Source organism: Arachis hypogaea, chromosome 3 (genome assembly GCF_003086295.3).
Source record: "Arachis hypogaea cultivar Tifrunner chromosome 3, arahy.Tifrunner.gnm2.J5K5, whole genome shotgun sequence".
NCBI lineage: Eukaryota > Viridiplantae > Streptophyta > Magnoliopsida > Fabales > Fabaceae > Arachis > Arachis hypogaea.
This window is the reverse complement of record NC_092038.1, coordinates 87,933,834-87,961,347: the sequence shown is the minus strand read 5'-3', so window position 1 is coordinate 87,961,347 and position 27,514 is coordinate 87,933,834.

Below are 27,514 nucleotides of genomic sequence, written 5' to 3'. Positions count from 1 at the left end.
CACTTGTTTAGAAATTAAGAATAAATTAATTTAAAAAATTTAGAATTTTAATATTTTTATTTTTTGGTTATTTTTGGAATTTTTAAATTTTTTACAATTAGAAAAAATATTTTTTATTTTAAAATTAAAAAAATAATAAATTTATAGATCTGTTGTTTACTAGATATTGCTGGACGTTATTTTATTTTTATTATTTAAATAAAAAACATTTAATAATATAATTTAAAAATCCAAAAATAAAAAATTTTATTTTTTAAAATTTTTAATTTTTTTAACAATATTTTTTATTTTTTTATTCACCGGATAATACTACACCCAGACAGTTGACTTTTTTTGCTGCACTTGTTCACAATTAAGAATAAATTAATTTAAAAAATTTAAAATTTTATTTTTATTTTTTTGGATATATTTGGAATTTCTTAATTTTTTACACTAAGAAAAAATATATTTTTAGTTTAAAAATAAAAAATTTACAGATATATTGTTTATTAGATATTGTTGGACTTTATTTTATTTTTATTATTTAACTAAAAAACATTTAATAATATAATTTAAAAATTCAAAATTAAAAAATTTTATTTTTTTAAATTTTTAGTTTTTTTAAAAAATATTTTTATTTTTTTATTCACCGGATAATGCTACACCCAAACTGTTGATTTTTTTGCTGCACTTGTTCACAAATTAAGAATAAATTAACATAAAAATTTAAAATTTTAATTTTTATATTTTTTGGATAGTTTAGGAATTTTTAATTTTTTATAATTAGAAAAATATACTTTTAGTTTAAAAATAAAAAAAATAAATTTACAAATCTATGTTTATTAGATATTATTAGACTTTATTTTATTTTTATTATTTAAATAAAAAACATTTAATAATATAATTTAAAATTTCCAAAATAAAAAATTTTATTTTTTTAAATTTTTATTTTTTTAAAATATTTTTAATTTTTTTATTCACGGGATAAGACAATTGACTTTTTTTTGCTGCACTTGTTTAGAAATTAAGAATAAATTAATTTAAAAAATATAGAATTTTAATATTTTTATTTTTTGGTTATTTTTGGAATTTTTAAATTTTTTACAATTAGAAAAAATATTTTTATTTTAAAAATTAAAAAAATAATAAATTTATAGATCTGTTGTTTACTAGATATTGCTGGACGTTATTTTATTTTTACTATTTAAATAAAAAACATTTAATAATATAATTTAAAAATCCAAAAATAAAAAATTTTATTTTTTAAAAATTTTTAATTTTTTAACAATATTTTTTATTTTTTTATTCACCGGATAATACTACACCCAGACAGTTGACTTTTTTTGCTGCACTTGTTCACAATTAAGAATAAATTAATTTAAAAAATTTAAAATTTTAATTTTTTATTTTTTGGATATATTTGAATTTCTTAATTTTTTACAATAAGAAAAAATATATTTTTAGTTTAAAAATAAAAAAAATTTACAGATCTATTGTTTATTAGATATTGTTGGAATTTATTTTATTTTTATTATTTAACTAAAAAACATTTAATAATATAATTTAAAAATTCAAAATAAAAAATTTTATTTTTTTAAATTTTTAGTTTTTTTAAAAATATTTTTATTTTTTTATTCACTGATAATGCTACACCCAACTGTTGACTTTTTTTGCTGCACTTGTTCACAAATTAAAATAAATTAACAAAAAATTTAAAATTTTAATTTTTATATTTTTTGTATATTTTAGGAATTTTTAATTTTTTATAATTAGAAAAATATACTTTTATTTAAAAATAAAAAAAATAAATTTACAAATCTATTGTTTATTAGATATTATTAGACTTTATTTTATTTTTATTATTTAAATAAAAACATTTAATAATATAATTTAAAATTCCAAAATAAAAAATTTTATTTTTTTAAATTTTTATTTTTTTTAAAATATTTTTAATTTTTTTATTCACCGGATAAGACAATTGACTTTTTTTGCTGCACTTGTTTAGAAATTAAGAATAAATTAATTTAAAAAATTTAGAATTTTAATATTTTTATTTTTTGGTTATTTTTGGAATTTTTAAATTTTTTACAATTAGAAAAAATATTTTTTTTTTAAAAAAATAATAAATTTATAGATCTGTTGTTTACTAGATATTGCTGGACGTTATTTTATTTTTATTATTTAAATAAAAAACATTTAACAATATAATTTAAAAATCCAAAAATAAAAAATTTTTTTTTTAAAAATTTTTAATTTTTTAACAATATTTTTTATTTTTTTATTCACCGGATAATACTACACCCAGACAGTTGACTTTTTTTGCTGCACTTGTTCACAATTAAGAATAAATTAATTTAAAAAATTTAAAATTTTAATTTTTTATTTTTTTGGATATATTTGGAATTTCTTAATTTTTTACAATAAGAAAAAATATATTTTTAGTTTAAAAATAAAAAAATTTACAGATCTATTGTTTATTAGATATTGTTGGACTTTATTTTATTTTTATTATTTAACTAAAAAACATTTAATAATATAATTTAAAAATTCAAAAATAAAAAATTTTATTTTTTTAATTTTTAATTTTTTTAAAAATATTTTTATTTTTTTATTCACCGGATAATGCTACACCCAGACAGTTGACTTTTTTTGCTGCACTTGTTCACAAATTAAGAATAAATTAACATAAAAATTTAAAATTTTAATTTTTATATTTTTTGGATAGTTTAGGAATTTTTAATTTTTTATAATTAGAAAAATATACTTTTAGTTTAAAAATAAAAAAAATAAATTTACAAATCTATGTTTATTAGATATTATTAGACTTTATTTTATTTTTATTATTTAAATAAAAAACATTTAATAATATAATTTAAAAATTCCAAAATAAAAAATTTTATTTTTTTAAATTTTTTATTTTTTTAAAATATTTTTAATTTTTTTATTCACCGGATAAGACAATTGACTTTTTTTTGCTGCACTTGTTTAGAAATTAAGAATAAATTAATTTAAAAAATTTAGAATTTTAATATTTTTATTTTTTGGTTATTTTTGGAATTTTTAAATTTTTTACAATTAGAAAAAATATTTTTTATTTTAAAAATTAAAAAAATAATAAATTTATAGATCTGTTGTTTACTAGATATTGCTGGACGTTATTTTATTTTTATTATTTAAATAAAAAACATTTAATAATATAATTTAAAAATCCAAAAATAAAAAATTTTATTTTTTAAAAATTTTTAATTTTTTAACGATATTTTTTATTTTTTTATTCACCGGATTATACTACACCCAAACAGTTGACTTTTTTTGCTGCACTTGTTCACAAATTAAGAATAAATTAATTTAAAAAATTTAAAATTTTAATTTTTTATTTTTTTGGATATATTTGGAATTTCTTAATTTTTTACAATAAGAAAAAATATATTTTTAGTTTAAAAATAAAAAAATTTACAGATCTATTGTTTATTAGATATTGTTGGACTTTATTTTATTTTTATTATTTAACTAAAAAACATTTAATAATATAATTTAAAAATTCAAAAATAAAAAATTTATTTTTTTAAAATTTTTAATTTTTTTAAAAATATTTTTATTTTTTTATTCACCGGATAATGCTACACCCAGACAGTTGACTTTTTTTGCTGCACTTGTTCACAAATTAAGAATAAATTAACATAAAAATTTAAAATTTTAATTTTTATATTTTTTGGATATTTTAGGAATTTTTAATTTTTTATAATTAGAAAAATATACTTTTAGTTTAAAAATAAAAAAAATAAATTTACAAATCTATCGTTTATTAGATATTGTTGGACTTTATTTTATTTTTATTATTTAAATAAAAAACATTTAATAATATAATTTAAAAATTCCAAAATAAAAAATTTTATTTTTTTAAATTTTTTATTTTTTTAAAATATTTTTAATTTTTTTATTCACCGGATAAGACAATTGACTTTTTTTTGCTGCACTTGTTTAGAAATTAAGAATAAATTAATTTAAAAAATTTAGAATTTTAATATTTTTATTTTTTGGTTATTTTTGGAATTTTTAAATTTTTTACAATTAGAAAAAATATTTTTTATTTTAAAAATTAAAAAAATAATAAATTTATAGATCTGTTGTTTACTAGATATTGCTGGACGTTATTTTATTTTTATTATTTAAATAAAAAACATTTAATAATATAATTTAAAAATCCAAAAATAAAAAATTTTATTTTTTAAAATTTTTAATTTTTTTAACGATATTTTTTATTTTTTTATTCACCGGATTATACTACACCCAAACAGTTGACTTTTTTTGCTGCACTTGTTCACAAATTAAGAATAAATTAATTTAAAAAATTTAAAATTTTAATTTTTTACAATAAGAAAAAATATATTTTTAGTTTAAAAATAAAAAAAATTTACAGATCTATTGTTTATTAGATATTGTTGGACTTCATTTTATTTTTATTATTTAACTAAAAAACATTTAATAATATAATTTAAAAATTCAAAAATAAAAAATTTTATTTTTTTAAAATTTTTAATTTTTTTAAAAATATTTTTATTTTTTTATTCACCGGATAATGCTACACCCAGACAGTTGACTTTTTTTGCTGCATGATGTGCGAAAAACGATTCGACACAAAACTCACCGGCAAGTATACCGGGTCGCACAAGTAATAAAACTCACGGAGTGAGGTCGATCCCACAGGGATTGAAGGATTGAGCAATTTTAGTTTAGTGGTTGAATTAGTCAAGCAAATAAGTGTTGATTGTGTGAATTTGTATTGACAGAATCTAAATTGCACAGAATGTAAAGGGAATGGGTGAATTGCATGAAATTAAAGAGAACTGAAATTTAAAGTGCGGAATCTTAAAGAACAAGAAATGTAAATTACAGAAACTTAAAGTGCAAGAAATGTAAATGACTTGAATTGTAAATGGGTCAGGGATGTGGGATTGCAGAAATTAAACAAGGAAATTAAAATAGAACCCAATAGATCTCAGGACCCAAGAGACTAGATAATCAATTCTAGATCTCAAATGCCTTCCTAGATCAAAACCAGAGAACAATTGCAAGAGAAGTTAAAATCAAACAGAAGAAGAACTAAATTCAGATCTTAATTTCTCAAGAGTGCAGTAAATAAAACAGAGAGATCTCAGGGTGGAATTGAAACAGAATTCCTTCAATTCTCCAACACCCAAGATTTAAACAAGACTTTGCAAGAAATTAAACAAGAAAACCCAGAGGAAGAGAATTCAATTCTCTTCCCAGAAACTCTCTCAAATGTCAAGTGCTCTCTCTCAAAAGTTCCTCAGCAAAAATTGCAAATCAAAAAAACTCTCCTCAAGACTTTAAATTCTAAGCTATTTATACACTTTCTTCTAATGATCTTCAAGCCTTGAATTGGGCCTTGGCCTTGATGGAATTGGGTTGCTAGTTGCCTCCGTTGAATGCTCTAAGTGTTGGGAAGAAAACCACTTGTGAACCGGCCATGCAGGTTTCACGTTTGAGCCAACGTTTGAGGGCAAACGTTGACTCAAACGTTGCTGAGTGAATGATGCAGCAGAGGCCGTTGCTGTCATCCACGTTTGGCTCAACGTTTGAGGTCAAACGTGAGCTCAAACGTGGATCCCCTATGTATTCTTTTTGGCCAACGTTTGGCCCAACGTTGAGGTCAAACGTTGGCGCAAACGTGGCTCAATAAACTCATCAATCAGGGGTGCTCTCCCATGCTCTTATTCGCCAAAATGTCGCCAACGTTTGACCCAACGTTTGAGGTCAAACGTTGGCTCAAACGTTGGTTTTGCCCAGAGCCTTTTCTTCCTTATTGGCGCCAACGTTTGCCTCAACGTTTGAGGTCAAACGTTGGCGCAAACTTCATCCTCCCAGGGGCTTGAATTTTCTTCCTTGTGGTGCCAACGTTTGCCTCAAAGTTTGAGGTCAAACGTTGGCTCCAACGTTGGCCTCCATGAGCATCTTTCCTTGGCCAACGTTTGCCTCAAAGTTTGAGGTCAAACGTTGGCTCCAACGTTGGCCTCCAGGGTCTCTTCCTTCAGCCAACGTTTGCCTCAAAGCTTGAGGTCAAATGTTGGCTCCAACGTTGCCTCCCAGGGGCTTCTTTTTGAGCTTCCTGCACCCTCCTTCCAAGCCTTGTTTCACCTATCATCAATCAATCAAAATCATCAAAGCTATGCTTCAAATCATGAGAATATTTCCATTCTAAAATTATGACAATTATAACACAATATCTCATGAAAAAGCATCATTTTATACATGATTAATTGAGTCAAAGATAACATGAATTTCAACCCTATTGGCTTACTTATGGCTTAAGAAAGTGCATAAAACTAATTAAAAACAAAGAAAAAGACTAGTAGAACTAGGCTAAGATGACTTGTCATCACAACACCAAACTTAAAACTTGCTTGTCCCCAAGCAAGAAAAGAATTATTGAGAAGAAAGGATGAAAGAGGAAGATGAGGTTAATGTTAGTAGAAGATTATTGGTAGCTCATGGGGTTTTATGCAGACTTGTGACTACTCACTTCTTATTGACTTATAGGCCTAGAAGTTTCCCTCTAAGCATCAAGCAACACATTGCTATGACCTCTCATTATTCTTTTGTCCTTGTTTACTAAAAACTTTTTAAGCTTTAATTCAGTGTCATGTGTAACAAGCTTATTTTCTTTACTTGTGCTTGACACATTATTCACTTTTGACACTTGGCTTACATTCCTTCTTAGAGCATTGATACCCAGCACCTCTTTGGGTCACTAAATGCCTTGTAGTTAGGTTGCTCTTGATGGTGGACTTTCAGTTGATAATCCCGGGTTAGTTAACCCAAGTTACCAAGTGTTAAAGCACTCCAAAGAACTTAATAATCCAAGCAGATCCTAGTACAAAAACACCATAGGCATATGCTCTAAGGTTCAAGCTATTGGTGTCTAGCTTATTTCTTATTTCTTTTGTTCTTGTTGCTGCCATTTTGGCTTTTCTCATATCATCTTTCTTTTCTTTTTAGCCAAGGACTTTTTATTTATTTGAGATTCATAGACAATGAGCTACTTTTTAACTTAAAAAGGAGAACATTCTGTTCCTTTTATTCACTAAAAGTGAGTCACAACACACTCACACATATATACCTCCACTTACTATTATTTGACTCTTAGCTAACAATTAACCATATTGTTTCCTTTTTCAAAAATTTCTTTTATTGAATTGAAAGAACTTAGGGACAGAACAAGCATTAATTAAGTGAAAGCAAACAAACAAGCACACACTTAGACTAGCTTACTTATTGCAAAGAGTGATTTTACTTGTATTAAATGAACACTTTAGCAAGACTTAAGTCAAAACATTTCTCAACAGTAAGAGTCAAGTATAGATACAACCTATTGATTTGCAGTCCTCTTGCCCTTCCTTCTGTTGTGCTCCTTTTGAGTTATGATGCATAATATCTTCAAATGGTTGTTAGTTCCCTGCACAATTCTCAAAAGTTGCTTGCTTCTCAAGCCCTTAGGTGACTGGTTAATATGCATGAATTGAATGTGGCTTTTGGATTTAATTTGGTGTGGGAACACCAAACTTAATTCCTTGCCACTTCCTTTGATGCAACAGATTAACTATATGTAAAATCTTGTGTCCTTGCTAAAGGTTATAAAACTAAAACTAGAAAGCAATTAAATGGTTGAATGATTTGTCTGATTGCTTGGAGCTAGCTTTGTGCAGGAAGTGAGAATGTGCTTTTAAGTGAGATTTTGGTGGAACACCAAACTTAGAATGCTTCATTCTCTCTTAATTTGTTTTGGTGTGGAACACCAAACTTAGCTCCTTGCGATACATATCAATTATTCAACCTTTTTATTGAAAAAGCTATGAAAAGAAAACTACCTCATGTTGGGTTGCCTCCCAACAAGCGCTCTTTTAATGTCACTAGCTTGACATCCTTCATTCTTTGATCATGGAGGTTGGAAATCATAGTGCCTTAGCTTTTCTCCTCTTACTGTGAACTTCCTTCCAGTCTCCTCTTTGATGATCTCTAGGTGTTCAAGTGAAAGGACTCGGTTCACAGTGTAGTATTCAGATAATTGTGGAGACACCTTCATTGGTTGGGTGTTTAACACCACTTTATCCCCTGGTGAAAAGCCTTCAGTAGGGATTTTCTTGTTTTTCCACCCTCTTGGCCTCTTCTTCTTTTCTTTCTCAGAAGATAATTCATGCATTGGTGGTTCTTTATTTGGGGTGTTGAGGTTCTCATCTGGGGGTTTTGGATCTAGTTCCTCCCTGATTTCTTTGGTCTATTGCACCATCTCTACTTCTTTCAATTGTGGATTTAGAAGTCTTGGATTTGACTCATTGAATGCCTCCTTCAAGCTTTGATCTCTGGCCTTATCCTTCATACAATCTTCTTCTTGAGTGGGCTCATGCAGGGTTTTAAAAACATGGAATGCTAGGTGCTCATCATGCACTCTCAGCAACAATTCCCCTTTTTCAACATCTATCAATGCTCTGCCCGTAGCTAGGAAAGGCCTCCCCAGGATGATGGGAGTGTCAGGGTCCTCTTCTATATCTGAGATAACAAAGTCAGCAGGGAGAAATAATTTTCCCACTTTTACCAACACATTCTCCACGACTCCCAGTGCTTGCTTAGTGGATTTGTCAGCCATTTGGAGAACTATTCGTGTGGACTTTAGCTCAGAAATTTTAAGTTTCCTCATTAGAGACAAAGGCATCAAGTTTATGCTTGCACCGAGGTCACAGAATGACTTCTCAATTGTTATGTTTCCTATGGTGCAAGGTATGTAAAAACTTCCAGGATCATCTTTCTTCTCTGGCAACTCTCTTTGGAGGATAGCACTACATTCCTTTGTCATCTCAACAATTTGTCCTTCCTTCAGGGATCTTTTCTTTGTGAGTAATTCTTTCATAAATTTGGCATACAGTGGCATCTGTTCAAGTGCTTCTAAAAAAGGAATATTGATGCTGAGTGTCTTGAATATGTCTAGGAATTTTGAGTATTGCTTATCCTCGTTTTCCTTTTTAAACCTCTGAGGGTATGGAAGTTTGGGGACACAAGGATTCGCTTCTTCCCTCTTCTCTTGTAGTTGTGATTCAAGGATGTTCTTGTATCCCTTTGAAAATTGTGCATTTTTGGTTTCTTGATCCTCTTTACTTTTCCCCTCTGTCTCTTCTTGTGGAACTTCTTTGTTGTGTTTGTTCTGATTGATGGCTTCCTTCTTCATAGTCTTCTCACTTCCCACTGTGATTGCTTTGCACTCCTCCCATTTTGTAGCTTTTCCTTTGTCCCTTGGGTGGTCTTGAGTAGCAATAAGGGATGTATTTGATTGCTTCTCACCCGTCTCTGCAATTTGTTTAGCCATTTGTTCCATATTCCTCTCAAGATTTCTGATTGAAGCCTCTTGGTTTTTGATTATAGCTTCTTGGTTTTTGCTTGTTATGGCTTGATCCTTCCGTGCTGCTTCTTGATCTTGTTTTGCCATCTCTTGATTTTTTATGAGTTTTTCCATCATTATCTCTTGGTGCTTCATCATCTTTTCCATCAATAACTCCAAATTGGAGATTCTTTGAGTGTCTTATGATGCTTGTAGCTGAGTGTGAGATGTTGAAGGTTGATGGTAGGTGTTTTGGTTAGTGGTTTGGTTATTGGGTGGATAGTAGCTAGAATTTGGGTGGTTATTTTGGGGTTTTCTATATGGATTGGGGTTAGTGTTCTGCTGGTTGTGGTTTTGGTTGTTTCTTGAGTTGTTTTGGTTTGAGTTTCTTTGCCATGGTTGCTGGTTTTGAGTGTGGTTATCTCCCCATCTTATGTTTGGATGGTTCTTCCAAGATGGATTGTAGGTGTCACCATAGACTTCATTTTGGCCGGAGCTTTGGTTGTGCACATATTGAGGTTGTTCCTGCTGCTGATCTTCTTGGTTTTCTTCATTTTGTCCCCATTTGGTTGATGATTGGCTTGTGTTTACTGCTGCAACTTGGAGGCTATCAATCTTCTTGGCCATTTGCTCAAATTGTTGTTGAATTTGCTGCTGCATTATTTTGTTTTGAGCTAGAATTGAGTCCACTACTTCCAACTCTATCACTCCTTTCCTTTGTGATGGTTGGTGTTGCCTTTGGTGAGCAAAGAAATACTGGTTGTTAGCCACCATATCAATGAGATTTTGGGCCTCCTCTGCAGTTTTCATGAGCTGCAAAGAGCCTCCAGCTGAGTGATCCAATGCTTCCTGGGATTTCAATGTCAAGCCTTCATAAAAATTCTGCAACCTATCCCATTCATTGAACATTTCAGGAGGACACCTCCTGATTAGAGCCTTGTATCGTTCCCATGCCTCATATAAGGGTTCAGCATCCATTTGTGTGAATGTTTGTACTTCAGTCTTCAATCTAATAACCCTTTGAGGTGGGTAAAATTTGGCAAGGAACTTGCTCACTAAATCATCCCAGTTGTCTATACTGTCCCTTGGGAAGGACTCCAACCATTGAGTAGCTTTGTCTCTGAGAGAAAATGGAAATAATAGCAGCTTGTAGATGTCAGGATGCACTCCATTGGTTTTGACAGTGTCACAAATCCTCAAGAAAGTAGACAAGTGTTGATTTGGATCTTCAAGTGGTCCTCCTCCATAAGAACAATTGTTTTGAACCAAGGTGATGAGTTGTGGCTTCAACTCAAAATTATTTGCATGAATGTTAGGAGTGAGTATGCTACTCCCACAGTTTCTTGCATTGGGGATAGTGTAAGAGGCCAACACCCTTCTTACAGGCTGTGTATTGTTGCTTACTCCCTCTTCACGCACCTCAGCCTCCATGACCTGCAAGAATCACAAACAAACCAAATGAAACATGGACATTCTAATGCTAGAATGTGGTTAGAGGGTTAGGTGACACAATATGTCAAACAGTTAGTGGGTTAGTCAAAAATAAAGAAAAAGTGCTTGATCTAAACTACTACCTCACTTAATCATTGTCAATCTATTTCAATCCCCGGCAACGGCGCCAAAAACTTGATGTGCAAAAAACGATTCGACACAAAACTCACCGGCAAGTATACCGGGTCGCATCAAGTAATAAAACTCACGGGAGTGAGGTCGATCCCACAGGGATTGAAGGATTGAGCAATTTTAGTTTAGTGGTTGAATTAGTCAAGCAAATAAGTGTTGATTGTGTGAATTTGTATTGACAGAATCTAAATTGCACAGAATGTAAAGGGAATGGGTGAATTGCATGAAATTAAAGAGAACTGAAATTTAAAGTGCGGAATCTTAAAGAACAAGAAATGTAAATTACAGAAACTTAAAGTGCAAGAAATGTAAATGACTTGAATTGTAAATGGGTCAGGGATGTGGGATTGCAGAAATTAAACAAGGAAATTAAAATAGAACCCAATAGATCTCAGGACCCAAGAGACTAGATAATCAATTATAGATCTCAAATGCCTTCCTAGATCAAAACCAGAGAACAATTGCAAGAGAAGTTAAAATCAAACAGAAGAAGAACTAAATTCAGATCTTAATTTCTCAAGAGTGCAGTAAATAAAACAGAGAGATCTCAGGGTGGAATTGAAACAGAATTCCTTCAATTCTCCAACACCCAAGATTTAAACAAGACTTTGCAAGAAATTAAACAAGAAAACCCAGAGGAAGAGAATTCAATTCTCTTCCCAGAAACTCTCTCAAATGTCAAGTGCTCTCTCTCAAAAGTTCCTCAGCAAAAATTGCAAATCAAAAAAACTCTCCTCAAGACTTTAAATTCTAAGCTATTTATACACTTTCTTCTAATGATCTTCAAGCCTTGAATTGGGCCTTGGCCTTGATGGAATTGGGTTGCTAGTTGCCTCCGTTGAATGCTCTAAGTGTTGGGAAGAAAACCACTTGTGAACCGGCCATGCAGGTTTCACGTTTGAGCCAACGTTTGAGGGCAAACGTTGACTCAAACGTTGCTGAGTGAATTATGCAGCAGAGGCCGTTGCTGTCATCCATGTTTGGCTCAACGTTTGAGGTCAAACGTGAGCTCAAACGTGGATCCCCTATGTATTCTTTTTGGCCAACGTTTGGCCCAACGTTGAGGTCAAACGTTGGCGCAAACGTGGCTCAATAAACTCATCAATCAGGGGTGCTCTCCCATGCTCTTATTCGCCAAAATGTCGCCAACGTTTGAGGTCAAACGTTGGTTTTGCCCAGAGCCTTTTCTTCCTTATTGGCGCCAACGTTTGCCTCAACGTTTGAGGTCAAACGTTGGCACAAACTTCATCCTCCCAGGGGCTTGAATTTTCTTCCTTGTGGTGCCAACGTTTGCCTCAAAGTTTGAGGTCAAACATTGGCTCCAACGTTGGCCTCCATGAGCATCTTTCCTTGGCCAACGTTTGCCTCAAAGTTTGAGGTCAAACGTTGGCTCCAACGTTGGCCTCCAAGGTCTCTTCCTTCAGCCAACGTTTGCCTCAAAGCTTGAGGTCAAACGTTGGCTCCAACGTTGCCTCCCAGGGGCTTCTTTTTGAGCTTCCTGCACCCTCCTTCCAAGCCTTGTTTCACCTATCATCACTCAATCAAAATCATCAAAGCTATGCTTCAAATCATGAGAATATTTCCATTCTAAAATTATGACAATTATAACACAATATCTCATGAAAAAGCATCGTTTTATACATGATTAATTGAGTCAAAGATAACATTGATGTGCGGAAAACGATCCGACACAAAACTCACCGGCAAGTGTACCGGGTCGCATCAAGTAATAAAACTCACGGGAGTGAGGTCGATCCCACAGGGATTGAAGGATTGAGCAACTTTAGTTTAGTGGTTGAATTAGTCAAGCAAATAAGTGTTGATTGTGTGAATTTGTGTTGACAGGAATTTAAATTGCAGAAAATGTAAAGGGGAATGGGTGATTTACAGGAATTAAAGAGAACTGAAAGTAAAAGAGCTGAATCTTAAAGTGCAAGTAATGTAAATTGCAGAAACTTAAAGTGCAAGAAATATAAATGACTTGAAAAATTAAAAGGGGAATGGGGATTGGATCTGCAGGAATTAAACAAGGAAATTAAAATGGAAACCAAGAGATCTCAGGACCCAAGAGACTAGATAACTAAGTCTAGATCTCAATGCCTTCCTAGATCCAAATTCAGAAAACAATTGCAAGAGAAGTTAAAATCAAGCAGTGGAATAAAGGAATTCAAATATCAATTTCTCAATTGTGCAGTAGCTCAAAACAGAGAGAGATCTCAAGGTGAGATTGAGACAGAACTTCCTCAATTCTCAACACCCAAGACTCAAGTGAAGATTTGCAGAAAAGAAAACAAGAAATCCCAGAGGAAGAGAATTCAATTCTCCTCCCAGAAACTCTCTCAAATGTCAAGTATTCTCTCTCTCAAAAGTTCCTTAGCAAAAATCACAAATCAAAAAGCTCTAAAACTTTAAATCCTAAGCTATTTATACACTTTCTTCTAATGATCTTCAAGCCTTGAATTGGGCCTTGGCCTTGATGGAATTGGGTTGCTAGTGGCCTCTGTTGATTGCTCTAGGTGTTGGGAAGAAAACCACTTGTGAACCGGCCATGCAAGTCTCACGTTTGAGCCAACGTTTGAGGTCAAACGTTGACTCAAACGTTTCCGTGTGAACCATTATGCAGAGGCCCAAAATGCTGTCATCCACGTTTGGCTCAACGTTTGAGGTCAAACGTGAGCTCAAACGTGGATCTCCCCAAGCTTCCTTTCTGGCCAACGTTTGGCCCAACGTTTGAGGTCAAACGTTGGCGCAAACGTGGCTCAATTAGCTCATCAACCAGGGTTGTTCTTCCATGCCCCTTCTTGCCAAAATGTAGCCAATGTTTGCCTCAACGTTTGAGGTCAAACGTTGGCCCAAACGTTGGTTTTGCCCAGGAGCCCTTTCTTCCTTCTTGGCGCCAACGTTTGCCTCAACGTTTGAGGTCAAACGTTGGCGCAAACGTTGCATTCCTCCATTGCATTGATGCGCCAATTGCATGCTTTAATAATGCCAATATGTTCATTCATTCTTTTACTTGGCCTTGGCATTAATTAAATGATTCATGCATGCAAGCTTTATTAATTAATAATGCCGTGTTCAATCACAATTGGCATTTGATTAATTAACTTTTCATGCATCATTTCATGCATGCTTTCATTGCTTAATTAATTACTAATGCCAATGCTTTCATTTAATGAATATGGCATAATAGTAACGTGAATGCGCCAAGGTAGCATGCATTCAGTTTCATTGACATTAGTAAGTAAGTTTCATGCATGCATCATCATTAATGCATGATAATAAGGCCCAGGCTTCATGGTCATGGGCCACGCTTTTTCCTTCCTTAGGCTACGCTTCCCTTGTTTCTTTCTTTTCTTCACCTACAAGTAATCAAACAACCAATCAAAGTATCACAAAATTCACAAAGCTTAAAATTCATTTAAAAATCAATTAATTTTAGCTTAAACCTCATGATTTTGTGTCAATTAAAGGGTGGTTGATTGAATCCAAGTACACATGAAATTCTACCCAAATGGCTTACTTATGGCTCAAGAAAGTGCATAAAACCTATTGAAAACAAAGGAAAAAGACTAGTGAAACTAGGCTAAGATGACCTGTCATCAAACATGAATTTCAACCCTATTGGCTTACTTATGGCTTAAGAAAGTGCATAAAACTAATTAAAAACAAAGAAAAAGACTAGTAAAACTAGGCTAAGATGACTTGTCATCACTGCACTTGTTCACAAATTAAGAATAAATTAACATAAAAATTTAAAATTTTAATTTTTATATTTTTTGGATATTTTAGGAATTTTTAATTTTTTATAATTAGAAAAATATACTTTTAGTTTAAAAATAAAAAAATAAATTTACAAATCTATCGTTTATTAGATATTGTTGGACTTTATTTTATTTTTATTATTTAAATAAAAAACATTTAATAATATAATTTAAAAATTCCAAAATAAAAAATTTTATTTTTTTAAATTTTTTATTTTTTTAAAATATTTTTAATTTTTTTATTCACCGGATAAGACAATTGACTTTTTTTTTGCTGCACTTGTTTAGATATTAAGAATAAATTAATTTAAAAAATTTAGAATTTAATATTTTTATTTTTTGGTTATTTTTGGATTTTTTAAATTTTTTACAATTAGAAAAAATAGTTTTTATTTTAAAAATTAAAAAAATAATAAATTTATAGATCTGTTGTTTACTAGATATTGCTGGACGTTATTTTATTTTTATTATTTAAATAAAAAATATTTAATATTATAATTTAAAAATCCAAAAATAAAAAATTTTATTTTTTAAAATTTTTTAATTTTTTTAACGATATTTTTTATTTTTTTATTCACCGGATTATACTACACCCAAACAGTTGACTTTTTTTGCTGCACTTGTTCACAAATTAAGAATAAATTAATTTAAAAAATTTAAAATTTTAATTTTTTATTTTTTTGGATATATTTGGAATTTCTTAATTTTTTACAATAAGAAAAAATATATTTTTAGTTTAAAAATAAAAAAAATTTAAAGATCTATTGTTTATTAGATATTGTTGGACTTTATTTTATTTTTATTATTTAACTAAAAAACATTTAATAATATAATTTAAAATTCAAAAATAAAAAAATTTTATTTTTTTAAAATTTTTAATTTTTTTAAAAATATTTTTATTTTTTTATTCACCGGATAATGCTACACCCAGACAGTTGACTTTTTTTGCTGCATTTGTTCACAAATTAAGAATAAATTAACATAAAAATTTAAAATTTTAATTTTTTATATTTTTTGGATATTTTAGGAATTTTTAATTTTTTATAATTAGAAAAATATACTTTTAGTTTAAAAATAAAAAAAAAATTTACAAATCTATCGTTTATTAGATATTGTTGGACTTTATTTTATTTTTATTATTTAAATAAGAAACATTTAATAATATAATTTAAAAATTCCAAAATAAATTTTTTTAAATTTTTAATTTTTTTAAAAATATTTTTTATTTTTTATTCACCGGATAAGACAGTTGACTTTTTTTGTTGCACTTGTTTAGAAATTAAGAATAAATTAATTAGAAAATTTAAAATTTTAATTTTTTTATTTTTTGGTTATTTTTATAATTTTTAAATTTTTTACAATTAGAAAAAATATTTTTTATTTTAAAAATTAAAAAAATAATAAATTTATAGATCTGTTGTTTACTAGATATTGTTGGACTTTATTTTATTTTTATTATTTAAATAAAAAATATTTAATAATATAATTTAAAAATACAAAAATAAAAAATTTTATTTTTTAAAAATTTTTAATTTTTTTAAAAGTATTTTTTATTTTTTATTCACCGGATAATACTACACCTAGACAATTGACTTTTTTTGCTGCACTTGTTCACAAATTAAGAATAAATTAATTTAAAAAATTTAAAATTTTAATTTTTTATTTTTTGGATATATTTGGAATTTCTTAATTTTTTACAATAAGAAAAAATATATTTTTAGTTTAAAAATAAAAAAATTTACAGATCTATTTTTTATTAGATATTGTTGGACTTTATTTTATTTTTATTATTTAACTAAAAAACATTTAATAATATAATTTAAAAATTCAAAAAAAAATTTATTTTTTTTAAATTTTTAATTTTTTTAAAATATTTTTATTTTTTTATTCACCAGATAATTCTACACCCGAACAGTTGACTTTTTTTGCTGCACTTGTTCACAAATTAAGAATAAATTAACATAAAAAATTTAAAATTTTAATTTTTTAATTTTTTTGGATATTTTAGGAATTTTTTAATTTTTTATAATTACAAAAATATATTTTTAGTTTAAAAATAAAAAAAATAAATTTACAAATCTATAGATATTGTTGGACTTTATTTTATTTTTATTATTTAAATAAAAAACATTTAATAATATAATTTAAAAATTCCAAAATAGTTTTTTTTAATTTTTAATTTTTTTTAAAAATATTTTATATTTTTTATTCGCCGGATTAGACAGTTGTCTTTTTTTGTTGCACGTGTTTAGAAATTAAGAATAAATTAATTTAAAAAATTTAGAATTTTAATATTTTTATTTTTTGTTTATTTTAGGAATTTTTAAATTTTTTACAATTAGAAAAAAAATTTTATTTTAAAAATTAAAAAAATAATAAATTTATAGATCTGTTGTTTACTAGATATTGCTGGACGTTATTTTATTTTTATTATTTAAATAAAAAACATTTAATAATATAATTTAAAAATCCAAAAATAAAAAATTTTATTTTTTAAAAATTTTTAATTTTTTTTTAAAATATTTTTTATTTTTTTATTCACCGGATAATACTACACCCAAACAGTTGACTTTTTTTGCTACACTTGTTCACAAATTAAGAATAAATTAATTTAAAAAATTTAAAATTTTAATTTTTTATTTTTTGGATATATTTGGAATTTCTTAATTTTTTACAATTAGAAAAAATATATTTTTAGTTTAAAAATAAAAAAAAATTTACAGATCTATTGTTTATTAGATATTGTTGGACTTTATTTTATTTTTATTATTTAACTAAAAAAATTTAATAATATAATTTAAAAATTCAAAAATAAAAATTTTTTAATTTTTTTAAAAATATTTTTATTTTTTTATTCACCGAATAAAGCTACACCCAGATAGTTGACTTTTTTTGCTGCACTTGTTCTCAAATTAAGAATAAATTAACATAACAAATTTAAAATTTTAATTTTTTATATTTTTTGGATATTTTAGGAATTTTTTAATTTTTTATAATTAGAAAAATATATTTTTAGTTCAACAATAAAAAAAATTTACAAATTTATTGTTTATTAGATATTGTTGGACTTTATTTTATTTTTATTATTTAAATAAAAAACTTTTAATAATATAATTTAAAAATTCCAAAATAATTTTTTTAATTTTTAATTTTTTTATTCACCGGATAAGACAGTTGACTCTTTTTGCTGCATTTGTTTAGAAATTAAGAATAAGTTAATTTTAAAAATTTAGAATTTTAATTTTTTATTTTTTGGTTATTTTTGGAATTTTTAAATTTTTTTCAATTAGAAAAAATATTTTTTATTTTAAAAATTAGAAAAATAATAAATTTATAGATCTGTTGTTTACTAGATATTGTTGGACTTTATTTTATTTTTATTATTTAAATAAAAAACATTTAATAATATAATTTAAAAATCCAAAAATAAAAAATTTTATTTTTTAAAAGTTTTTAATTTTTTTAAAAATATTTTTTATTTTTTTATTTACCGGATAATACTACGCCCAGACAATTGACTTTTTTTGCTGCACTTGTTCACAAATTAAGAATAAATTAATTTAAAAAATTTAAAATTTTAATTTTTTATTTTTTGGATATATTTGGAATTTCTTAATTTTTTACAATAAGAAAAAATATATTTTTAGTTTAAAAATAAAAAAATTTACAGATCTATTTTTATTAGATATTGTTGGACTTTATTTTATTTTTATTATTTAACTAAAAAACATTTAATAATATAATTTAAAAATTCAAAAAAAATTTATTTTTTTTAAATTTTTAATTTTTTTAAAATATTTTTATTTTTTTATTCACCGGATAATTCTACACCCAAACAGTTGACTTTTTTTGCTGCACTTGTTCACAAATTAAGAATAAATTAACATAAAAAATTTAAAATTTTAATTTTTTAAGTTTTTTGGATATTTTAGGAATTTTTTAATTTTTTATAATTACAAAAATATATTTTTAGTTTAAAAATAAAAAAAATAAATTTACAAATCTATAGATATTGTTGGACTTTATTTTATTTTTATTATTTAAATAAAAAACATTTAATAATATAATTTAAAAATTCCAAAATAGTTTTTTTTAATTTTAAATTTTTTTAAATATTTTATATTTTTTATTCGCCGGATAAGACAGTTGTCTTTTTTTTGTTGCACGTGTTTAGAAATTAAGAATAAATTAATTTAAAAAATTTAGAATTTTAATATTTTTATTTTTTGTTTATTTTTGGAATTTTTAAATTTTTTACAATTAGAAAAAAATTTATTTTAAAAATTAGAAAAATAATAAATTTATAGATCTGTTGTTTACTAGATATTGCTGGACGTTATTTTATTTTTATTATTTAAATAAAAAACATTTAATAATATAATTTAAAAATCCAAAAATAAAAAATTTTATTTTTTAAAAATTTTTAATTTTTTTAAAATATTTTTAATTTTTTTATTCACCGGATAATACTACACCCAGACAGTTGACTTTTTTTGCTGCACTTGTTCACAAATTAAGAATAAATTAATTTAAAAAATTTAAAATTTTAATTTTTTATTTTTTGGATATATTTGGAATTTCTTAATTTTTTACAATTAGAAAAAATATCTTTTTAGTTTAAAAATAAAAAAAATTTACAGATCTATTGTTTATTAGATATTATTGGACTTTATTTTATTTTTATTATTTAACTAAAAAAATTTAATAATATAATTTAAAAATTCAAAAATAAAAATTTTTTAATTTTTTTAAAAATATTTTTATTTTTTTATTCACCGAATAAAGCTACACCCAGATAGTTGACTTTTTTTGCTGCACTTGTTCTCAAATTAAGAATAAATTAACATAACAAATTTAAAATTTTAATTTTTTATATTTTTTGGATATTTTAGGAATTTTTTAATTTTTTATAACTAGAAAAATATATTTTTAGTTCAACAATAAAAAAATTTACAAATTTATTGTTTATTAGATATTGTTGGACTTTATTTTATTTTTATTATTTAAATAAAAAACTTTTAATAATATAATTTAAAATTTCCAAAATAATTTTTTTTTAATTTTTAATTTTTTTAAAAATATTTTTAATTTTTTTATTCACCGGATAAGACAGTTGACTCTTTTTGCTGCACTTGTTTAGAAATTAAGAATAAGTTAATTTTAAAAATTTAGAATTTTAATTTTTTTATTTTTTGGTTATTTTTGGAATTTTTAAATTTTTTACAATTAGAAAAAATATTTTTTATTTTAAAAATTAGAAAAATAATAAATTTATAGATCTGTTGTTTACTAAATATTGTTGGACTTTATTTTATTTTTATTATTTAAATAAAAAACATTTAATAATATAATTTAAAAATCCAAAAATAAAAAATTTTATTTTTTAAAAGTTTTTAATATTTTTAAAAATATTTTTTATTTTTTATTTACCGGATAATACTACGCCCAGACAATTGACTTTTTTTGCTGCACTTGTTCACAAATTAAGAATAAATTAATTTAAAAAATTTAAAATTTTAATTTTTTATTTTTTGGATATATTTGGAATTTCTTAATTTTTTACAATAAGAAAAAATATATTTTTAGTTTAAAAATAAAAAAATTTACAGATCTATTTTTATTAGATATTGTTGGACTTTATTTTATTTTTATTATTTAACTAAAAAACATTTAATAATATAATTTAAAAATTCAAAAAAATTTATTTTTTTAATTTTTAATTTTTTTAAAATATTTTTATTTTTTTATTCACCGGATACTTCTACACCCAAACAGTTGACTTTTTTTGCTGCACTTGTTCACAAATTAAGAATAAATTAACATAAAAAATTTAAAATTTTAATTTTTTAAGTTTTTTGGATATTTTAGGAATTTTTTAATTTTTTATAATTACAAAAATATATTTTTAGTTTAAAAATAAAAAAAAATAAATTTACAAATCTATAGATATTGTTGGACTTTATTTTATTTTTATTATTTAAATAAAAAACATTTAATAATATAATTTAAAAATTCCAAAATAGTTTTTTTTAATTTTTAATTTTTTTTAAATATTTTATATTTTTTATTCGCCGGATAAGACAGTTGTCTTTTTTTTGTTGCACGTGTTTAGAAATTAAGAATAAATTAATTTAAAAAATTTAGAATTTTAATATTTTTATTTTTTGTTTATTTTTGGAATTTTTAAATTTTTTACAATTAGAAAAAAAATTTATTTTAAAAATTAAAAAAATAATAAATTTATAGATCTGTTGTTTACTAGATATTGCTGGACGTTATTTTATTTTTATTATTTAAATAAAAAACATTTAATAATATAATTTAAAAATCCAAAAATAAAAAATTTTATTTTTTAAAAATTTTTAATTTTTTTTAAAATATTTTTAATTTTTTTATTCACCGGATAATACTACACCCAGACAGTTGACTTTTTTTGCTGCACTTGTTCACAAATTAAGAATAAATTAATTTAAAAAATTTAAAATTTTAATTTTTTATTTTTTGGATATATTTGGAATTTCTTAATTTTTTACAATTAGAAAAAATATATTTTTAGTTTAAAAATAAAAAAAATTTACAGATCTATTGTTTATTAGATATTATTGGACTTTATTTTATTTTTATTATTTAACTAAAAAAATTTAATAATATAATTTAAAAATTCAAAAATAAAAAATTTTTAATTTTTTTAAAATATTTTTATTTTTTTATTCACCGAATAAAGCTACACCCAGATAGTTGACTTTTTTTGCTGCACTTGTTCTCAAATTAAGAATAAATTAACATAACAAATTTAAAATTTTAATTTTTTATATTTTTTGGATATTTTAGGAATTTTTTAATTTTTTATAATTAGAAAAATATATTTTTAGTTCAACAATAAAAAAATTTACAAATTTATTGTTTATTAGATATTGTTGGACTTTATTTTATTTTTATTATTTAAATAAAAAACTTTTAATAATATAATTTAAAATTTCCAAAATAATTTTTTTAATTTTTAATTTTTTTAAAAATATTTTTAAATTTTTTTAAAAATATTTTTAATTTTTTTAAAATATTTTTAATTTTTTTATTCACCGGATAAGACAGTTGACTCTTTTTGCTGCACTTGTTTAGAAATTAAGAATAAGTTAATTTTAAAAATTTAGAATTTTAATTTTTTTATTTTTTGGTTATTTTTGGAATTTTTAAATTTTTTACAATTAGAAAAAATATTTTTTATTTTAAAAATTAGAAAAATAATAAATTTATAGATCTGTTGTTTACTAGATATTGTTGGACTTTATTTTATTTTTATTATTTAAATAAAAAACATTTAATAATATAATTTAAAAATCCAAAAATAAAAAATTTTATTTTTTAAAAGTTTTTAATATTTTTAAAAATATTTTTTATTTTTTTATTTACCGGATAATACTACGCCCAGACAATTGACTTTTTTTGCTGCACTTGTTCACAAATTAAGAATAAATTAATTTAAAAAATTTAAAATTTTAATTTTTTATTTTTTGGATATATTTGGAATTTCTTAATTTTTTACAATAAGAAAAAATATATTTTTAGTTTAAAAATAAAAAAATTTACAGATCTATTTTTTATTAGATATTGTTGGACTTTATTTTATTTTTATTATTTAACTAAAAAACATTTAATAATATAATTTAAAAATTCAAAAAAAAAATTTATTTTTTTTAAATTTTTAATTTTTTTAAAATATTTTTATTTTTTTATTCACCGGATAATTCTACACCCAAACAGTTGACTTTTTTTGCTGCACTTGTTCACAAATTAAGAATAAATTAACATAAAAAATTTAAAATTTTAATTTTTTAAGTTTTTTGGATATTTTAGGAATTTTTTAATTTTTTATAATTACAAAAATATATTTTTAGTTTAAAAATAAAAAAAAATAAATTTACAAATCTATAGATATTGTTGGACTTTATTTTATTTTTATTATTTAAATAAAAAACATTTAATATTATAATTTAAAAATTCCAAAATAGTTTTTTTAATTTTTAATTTTTTTAAAAATATTTTATATTTTTTATTCGCCGGATAAGACAGTTGTCTTTTTTTTGTTGCACGTGTTTAGAAATTAAGAATAAATTAATTTAAAAAATTTAGAATTTTAATATTTTTATTTTTTGTTTATTTTTGGAATTTTTAAATTTTTTACAATTAGAAAAAAAATTTATTTTAAAAATTAAAAAAATAATAAATTTATAGATCTGTTGTTTACTAGATATTGCTGGACGTTATTTTATTTTTATTATTTAAATAAAAAACATTTAATAATATAATTTAAAAATCCAAAAATAAAAAATTTTATTTTTTAAAAATTTTTAATTTTTTTTAAAATATTTTTTATTTTTTTATTCACCGGATAATACTACACCCAGACAGTTGACTTTTTTTGCTGCACTTGTTCACAAATTAAGAATAAATTAATTTAAAAAATTTAAAATTTTAATTTTTTATTTTTTGGATATATTTGGAATTTCTTAATTTTTTACAATTAGAAAAAATATATTTTTAGTTTAAAAATAAAAAAAATTTACAGATCTATTGTTTATTAGATATTATTGGACTTTATTTTATTTTTATTATTTAACTAAAAAAATTTAATAATATAATTTAAAAATTCAAAAATAAAAAATTTTTAATTTTTTTAAAATATTTTTATTTTTTTATTCACCGAATAAAGCTACACCCAGATAGTTGACTTTTTTTGCTGCACTTGTTCTCAAATTAAGAATAAATTAACATAACAAATTTAAAATTTTAATTTTTATATTTTTTGGATATTTTAGGAATTTTTTAATTTTTTATAATTAGAAAAATATATTTTTAGTTCAACAATAAAAAAAATTTACAAATTTATTGTTTATTAGATATTGTTGGACTTTATTTTATTTTTATTATTTAAATAAAAAACTTTTAATAATATAATTTAAAATTTCCAAAATAATTTTTTTTAATTTTTAATTTTTTTAAAAATATTTTTAATTTTTTTATTCACCGGATAAGACAGTTGACTCTTTTTGCTGCACTTGTTTAGAAATTAAGAATAAGTTAATTTTAAAAATTTAGAATTTTAATTTTTTTTATTTTTTGGTTATTTTTGGAATTTTTAAATTTTTTAAAATTAGAAAAAATATTTTTTATTTTAAAAATTAGAAAAATAATAAATTTATAGATCTGTTGTTTACTAGATATTGTTGGACTTTATTTTATTTTTATTATTTAAATAAAAAACATTTAATAATATGATTTAAAAATCCAAAAATAAAAAATTTTATTTTTTAAAAGTTTTTAATATTTTTAAAATAATTTTTATTTTTTTATTTACCGGATAATACTACGCCCAGACAATTGACTTTTTTTGCTGCACTTGTTCACAAATTAAGAATAAATTAATTTAAAAAATTTAAAATTTTAATTTTTTATTTTTTGGATATATTTGGAATTTCTTAATTTTTTACAATTAGAAAAAAATTATTTTTAGTTTAAAAATAAAAAAAATTACAGATCTATTGTTTATTAGATATTATTGGACTTTATTTTATTTTTATTATTTAACTAAAAAAATTTAATAATATAATTTAAAAATTCAAAAATAAAAAATTTTTAATTTTTTTAAAAATATTTTTATTTTTTTATTCACCGAATAAAGCTACACCCAGATAGTTGACTTTTTTTGCTGCACTTGTTCTCAAATTAAGAATAAATTAACATAACAAATTTAAAATTTTAATTTTTTATATTTTTTGGATATTTTAGGAATTTTTTAATTTTTTATAATTAGAAAAATATATTTTTAGTTCAACAATAAAAAAATTTACAAATTTATTGTTTATTAGATATTGTTGGACTTTATTTTATTTTTATTATTTAAATAAAAAACTTTTAATAATATAATTTAAAATTTCCAAAATAATTTTTTTTAATTTTTAATTTTTTTAAAATATTTTTAATTTTTTTAAAAATATTTTTAATTTTTTTAAAAATATTTTTAATTTTTTTATTCACCGGATAAGACAGTTGACTCTTTTTGCTGCACTTGTTTAGAAATTAAGAATAAGTTAATTTTAAAAATTTAGAATTTTAATTTTTTTATTTTTTGGTTATTTTTGGAATTTTTAAATTTTTTACAATTAGAAAAAATATTTTTTATTTTAAAAATTAGAAAAATAATAAATTTATAGATCTGTTGTTTACTAGATATTGTTGGACTTTATTTTATTTTTATTATTTAAATAAAAAACATTTAATAATATAATTTAAAAATCCAAAAATAAAAATTTTTTTTTTTAAAAGTTTTTAATATTTTTAAAAATATTTTTTATTTTTTTATTTACCGGATAATACTACGCCCAGACAATTGACTTTTTTTGCTGCACTTGTTCACAAATTAAGAATAAATTAATTTAAAAAATTTAAAATTTTAATTTTTTATTTTTTGGATATATTTGGAATTTCTTAATTTTTTACAATAAGAAAAAATATATTTTTAGTTTAAAAATAAAAAAATTTACAGATCTATTTTTTATTAGATATTGTTGGACTTTATTTTATTTTTATTATTTAACTAAAAAACATTTAATAATATAATTTAAAAATTCAAAAAAAAAATTTATTTTTTTTAAATTTTTAATTTTTTTAAAATATTTTTATTTTTTTATTCACCGGATAATTCTACACCCAAACAGTTGACTTTTTTTGCTGCACTTGTTCACAAATTAAGAATAAATTAACATAAAAATTTAAAATTTTAATTTTTTAAGTTTTTTGGATATTTTAGGAATTTTTTAATTTTTTATAATTACAAAAATATATTTTTAGTTTAAAAATAAAAAAAATAAATTTACAAATCTATAGATATTGTTGGACTTTATTTTATTTTTATTATTTAAATAAAAAACATTTAATATTATAATTTAAAAATTCCAAAATAGTTTTTTTAATTTTTAATTTTTTTAAAAATATTTTATATTTTTTATTCGCCGGATAAGACAGTTGTCTTTTTTTTGTTGCACGTGTTTAGAAATTAAGAATAAATTAATTTAAAAAATTTAGAATTTTAATATTTTTATTTTTTGTTTATTTTTGGAATTTTTAAATTTTTTACAATTAGAAAAAAAATTTATTTTAAAAATTAAAAAAATAATAAATTTATAGATCTGTTGTTTACTAGATATTGCTGGACGTTATTTTATTTTTATTATTTAAATAAAAAACATTTAATAATATAATTTAAAAATCCAAAAATAAAAAATTTTATTTTTTAAAAATTTTTAATTTTTTTAAAATATTTTTTATTTTTTTATTCACCGGATAATACTACACCCAGACAGTTGACTTTTTTTGCTGCACTTGTTCACAAATTAAGAATAAATTAATTTAAAAAATTTAAAATTTTAATTTTTTATTTTTTGGATATATTTGGAATTTCTTAATTTTTTACAATTAGAAAAAATATATTTTTAGTTTAAAAATAAAAAAAATTTACAGATCTATTGTTTATTAGATATTATTGGACTTTATTTTATTTTTATTATTTAACTAAAAAAATTTAATAATATAATTTAAAAATTCAAAAATAAAAAATTTTTAATTTTTTTAAAATATTTTTATTTTTTTATTCACCGAATAAAGCTACACCCAGATAGTTGACTTTTTTTGCTGCACTTGTTCTCAAATTAAGAATAAATTAACATAACAAATTTAAAATTTTAATTTTTTATATTTTTTGGATATTTTAGGAATTTTTTAATTTTTTATAATTAGAAAAATATATTTTTAGTTCAACAATAAAAAAAATTTACAAATTTATTGTTTATTAGATATTGTTGGACTTTATTTTATTTTTATTATTTAAATAAAAAACTTTTAATAATATAATTTAAAATTTCCAAAATAATTTTTTTTAATTTTTAATTTTTTTAAAAATATTTTTAATTTTTTTATTCACCGGATAAGACAGTTGACTCTTTTTGCTGCACTTGTTTAGAAATTAAGAATAAGTTAATTTTAAAAATTTAGAATTTTAATTTTTTTATTTTTTGGTTATTTTTGGAATTTTTAAATTTTTTAAAATTAGAAAAAATATTTTTTATTTTAAAAATTAGAAAAATAATAAATTTATAGATCTGTTGTTTACTAGATATTGTTGGACTTTATTTTATTTTTATTATTTAAATAAAAAACATTTAATAATATGATTTAAAAATCCAAAAATAAAAAATTTTATTTTTTAAAAGTTTTTAATATTTTTAAAAATAATTTTTATTTTTTTATTTACCGGATAATACTACGCCCAGACAATTGACTTTTTTTGCTGCACTTGTTCACAAATTAAGAATAAATTAATTTAAAAAATTTAAAATTTTAATTTTTTATTTTTTGGATATATTTGGAATTTCTTAATTTTTTACAATTAGAAAAAAAATTATTTTTAGTTTAAAAATAAAAAAATTTACAGATCTATTGTTTATTAGATATTGTTGGACTTTATTTTATTTTTATTATTTAACTAAAAAACATTTAATAATATAATTTAAAAATTCAAAAATAAAAAATTTTATTTTTTTATTCACCGGATAATGCTACACCCAGTCAGTTGACTTTTTTTGCTGCAGTTGTTCACAAATTAAGAATAAATTAACATAAAAAATTTAAAATTTTAATTTTTTATATTTTTTGGATATTTTAGGAATTTTTTAATTTTTTATAATTATAAAAATATATTTTTAGT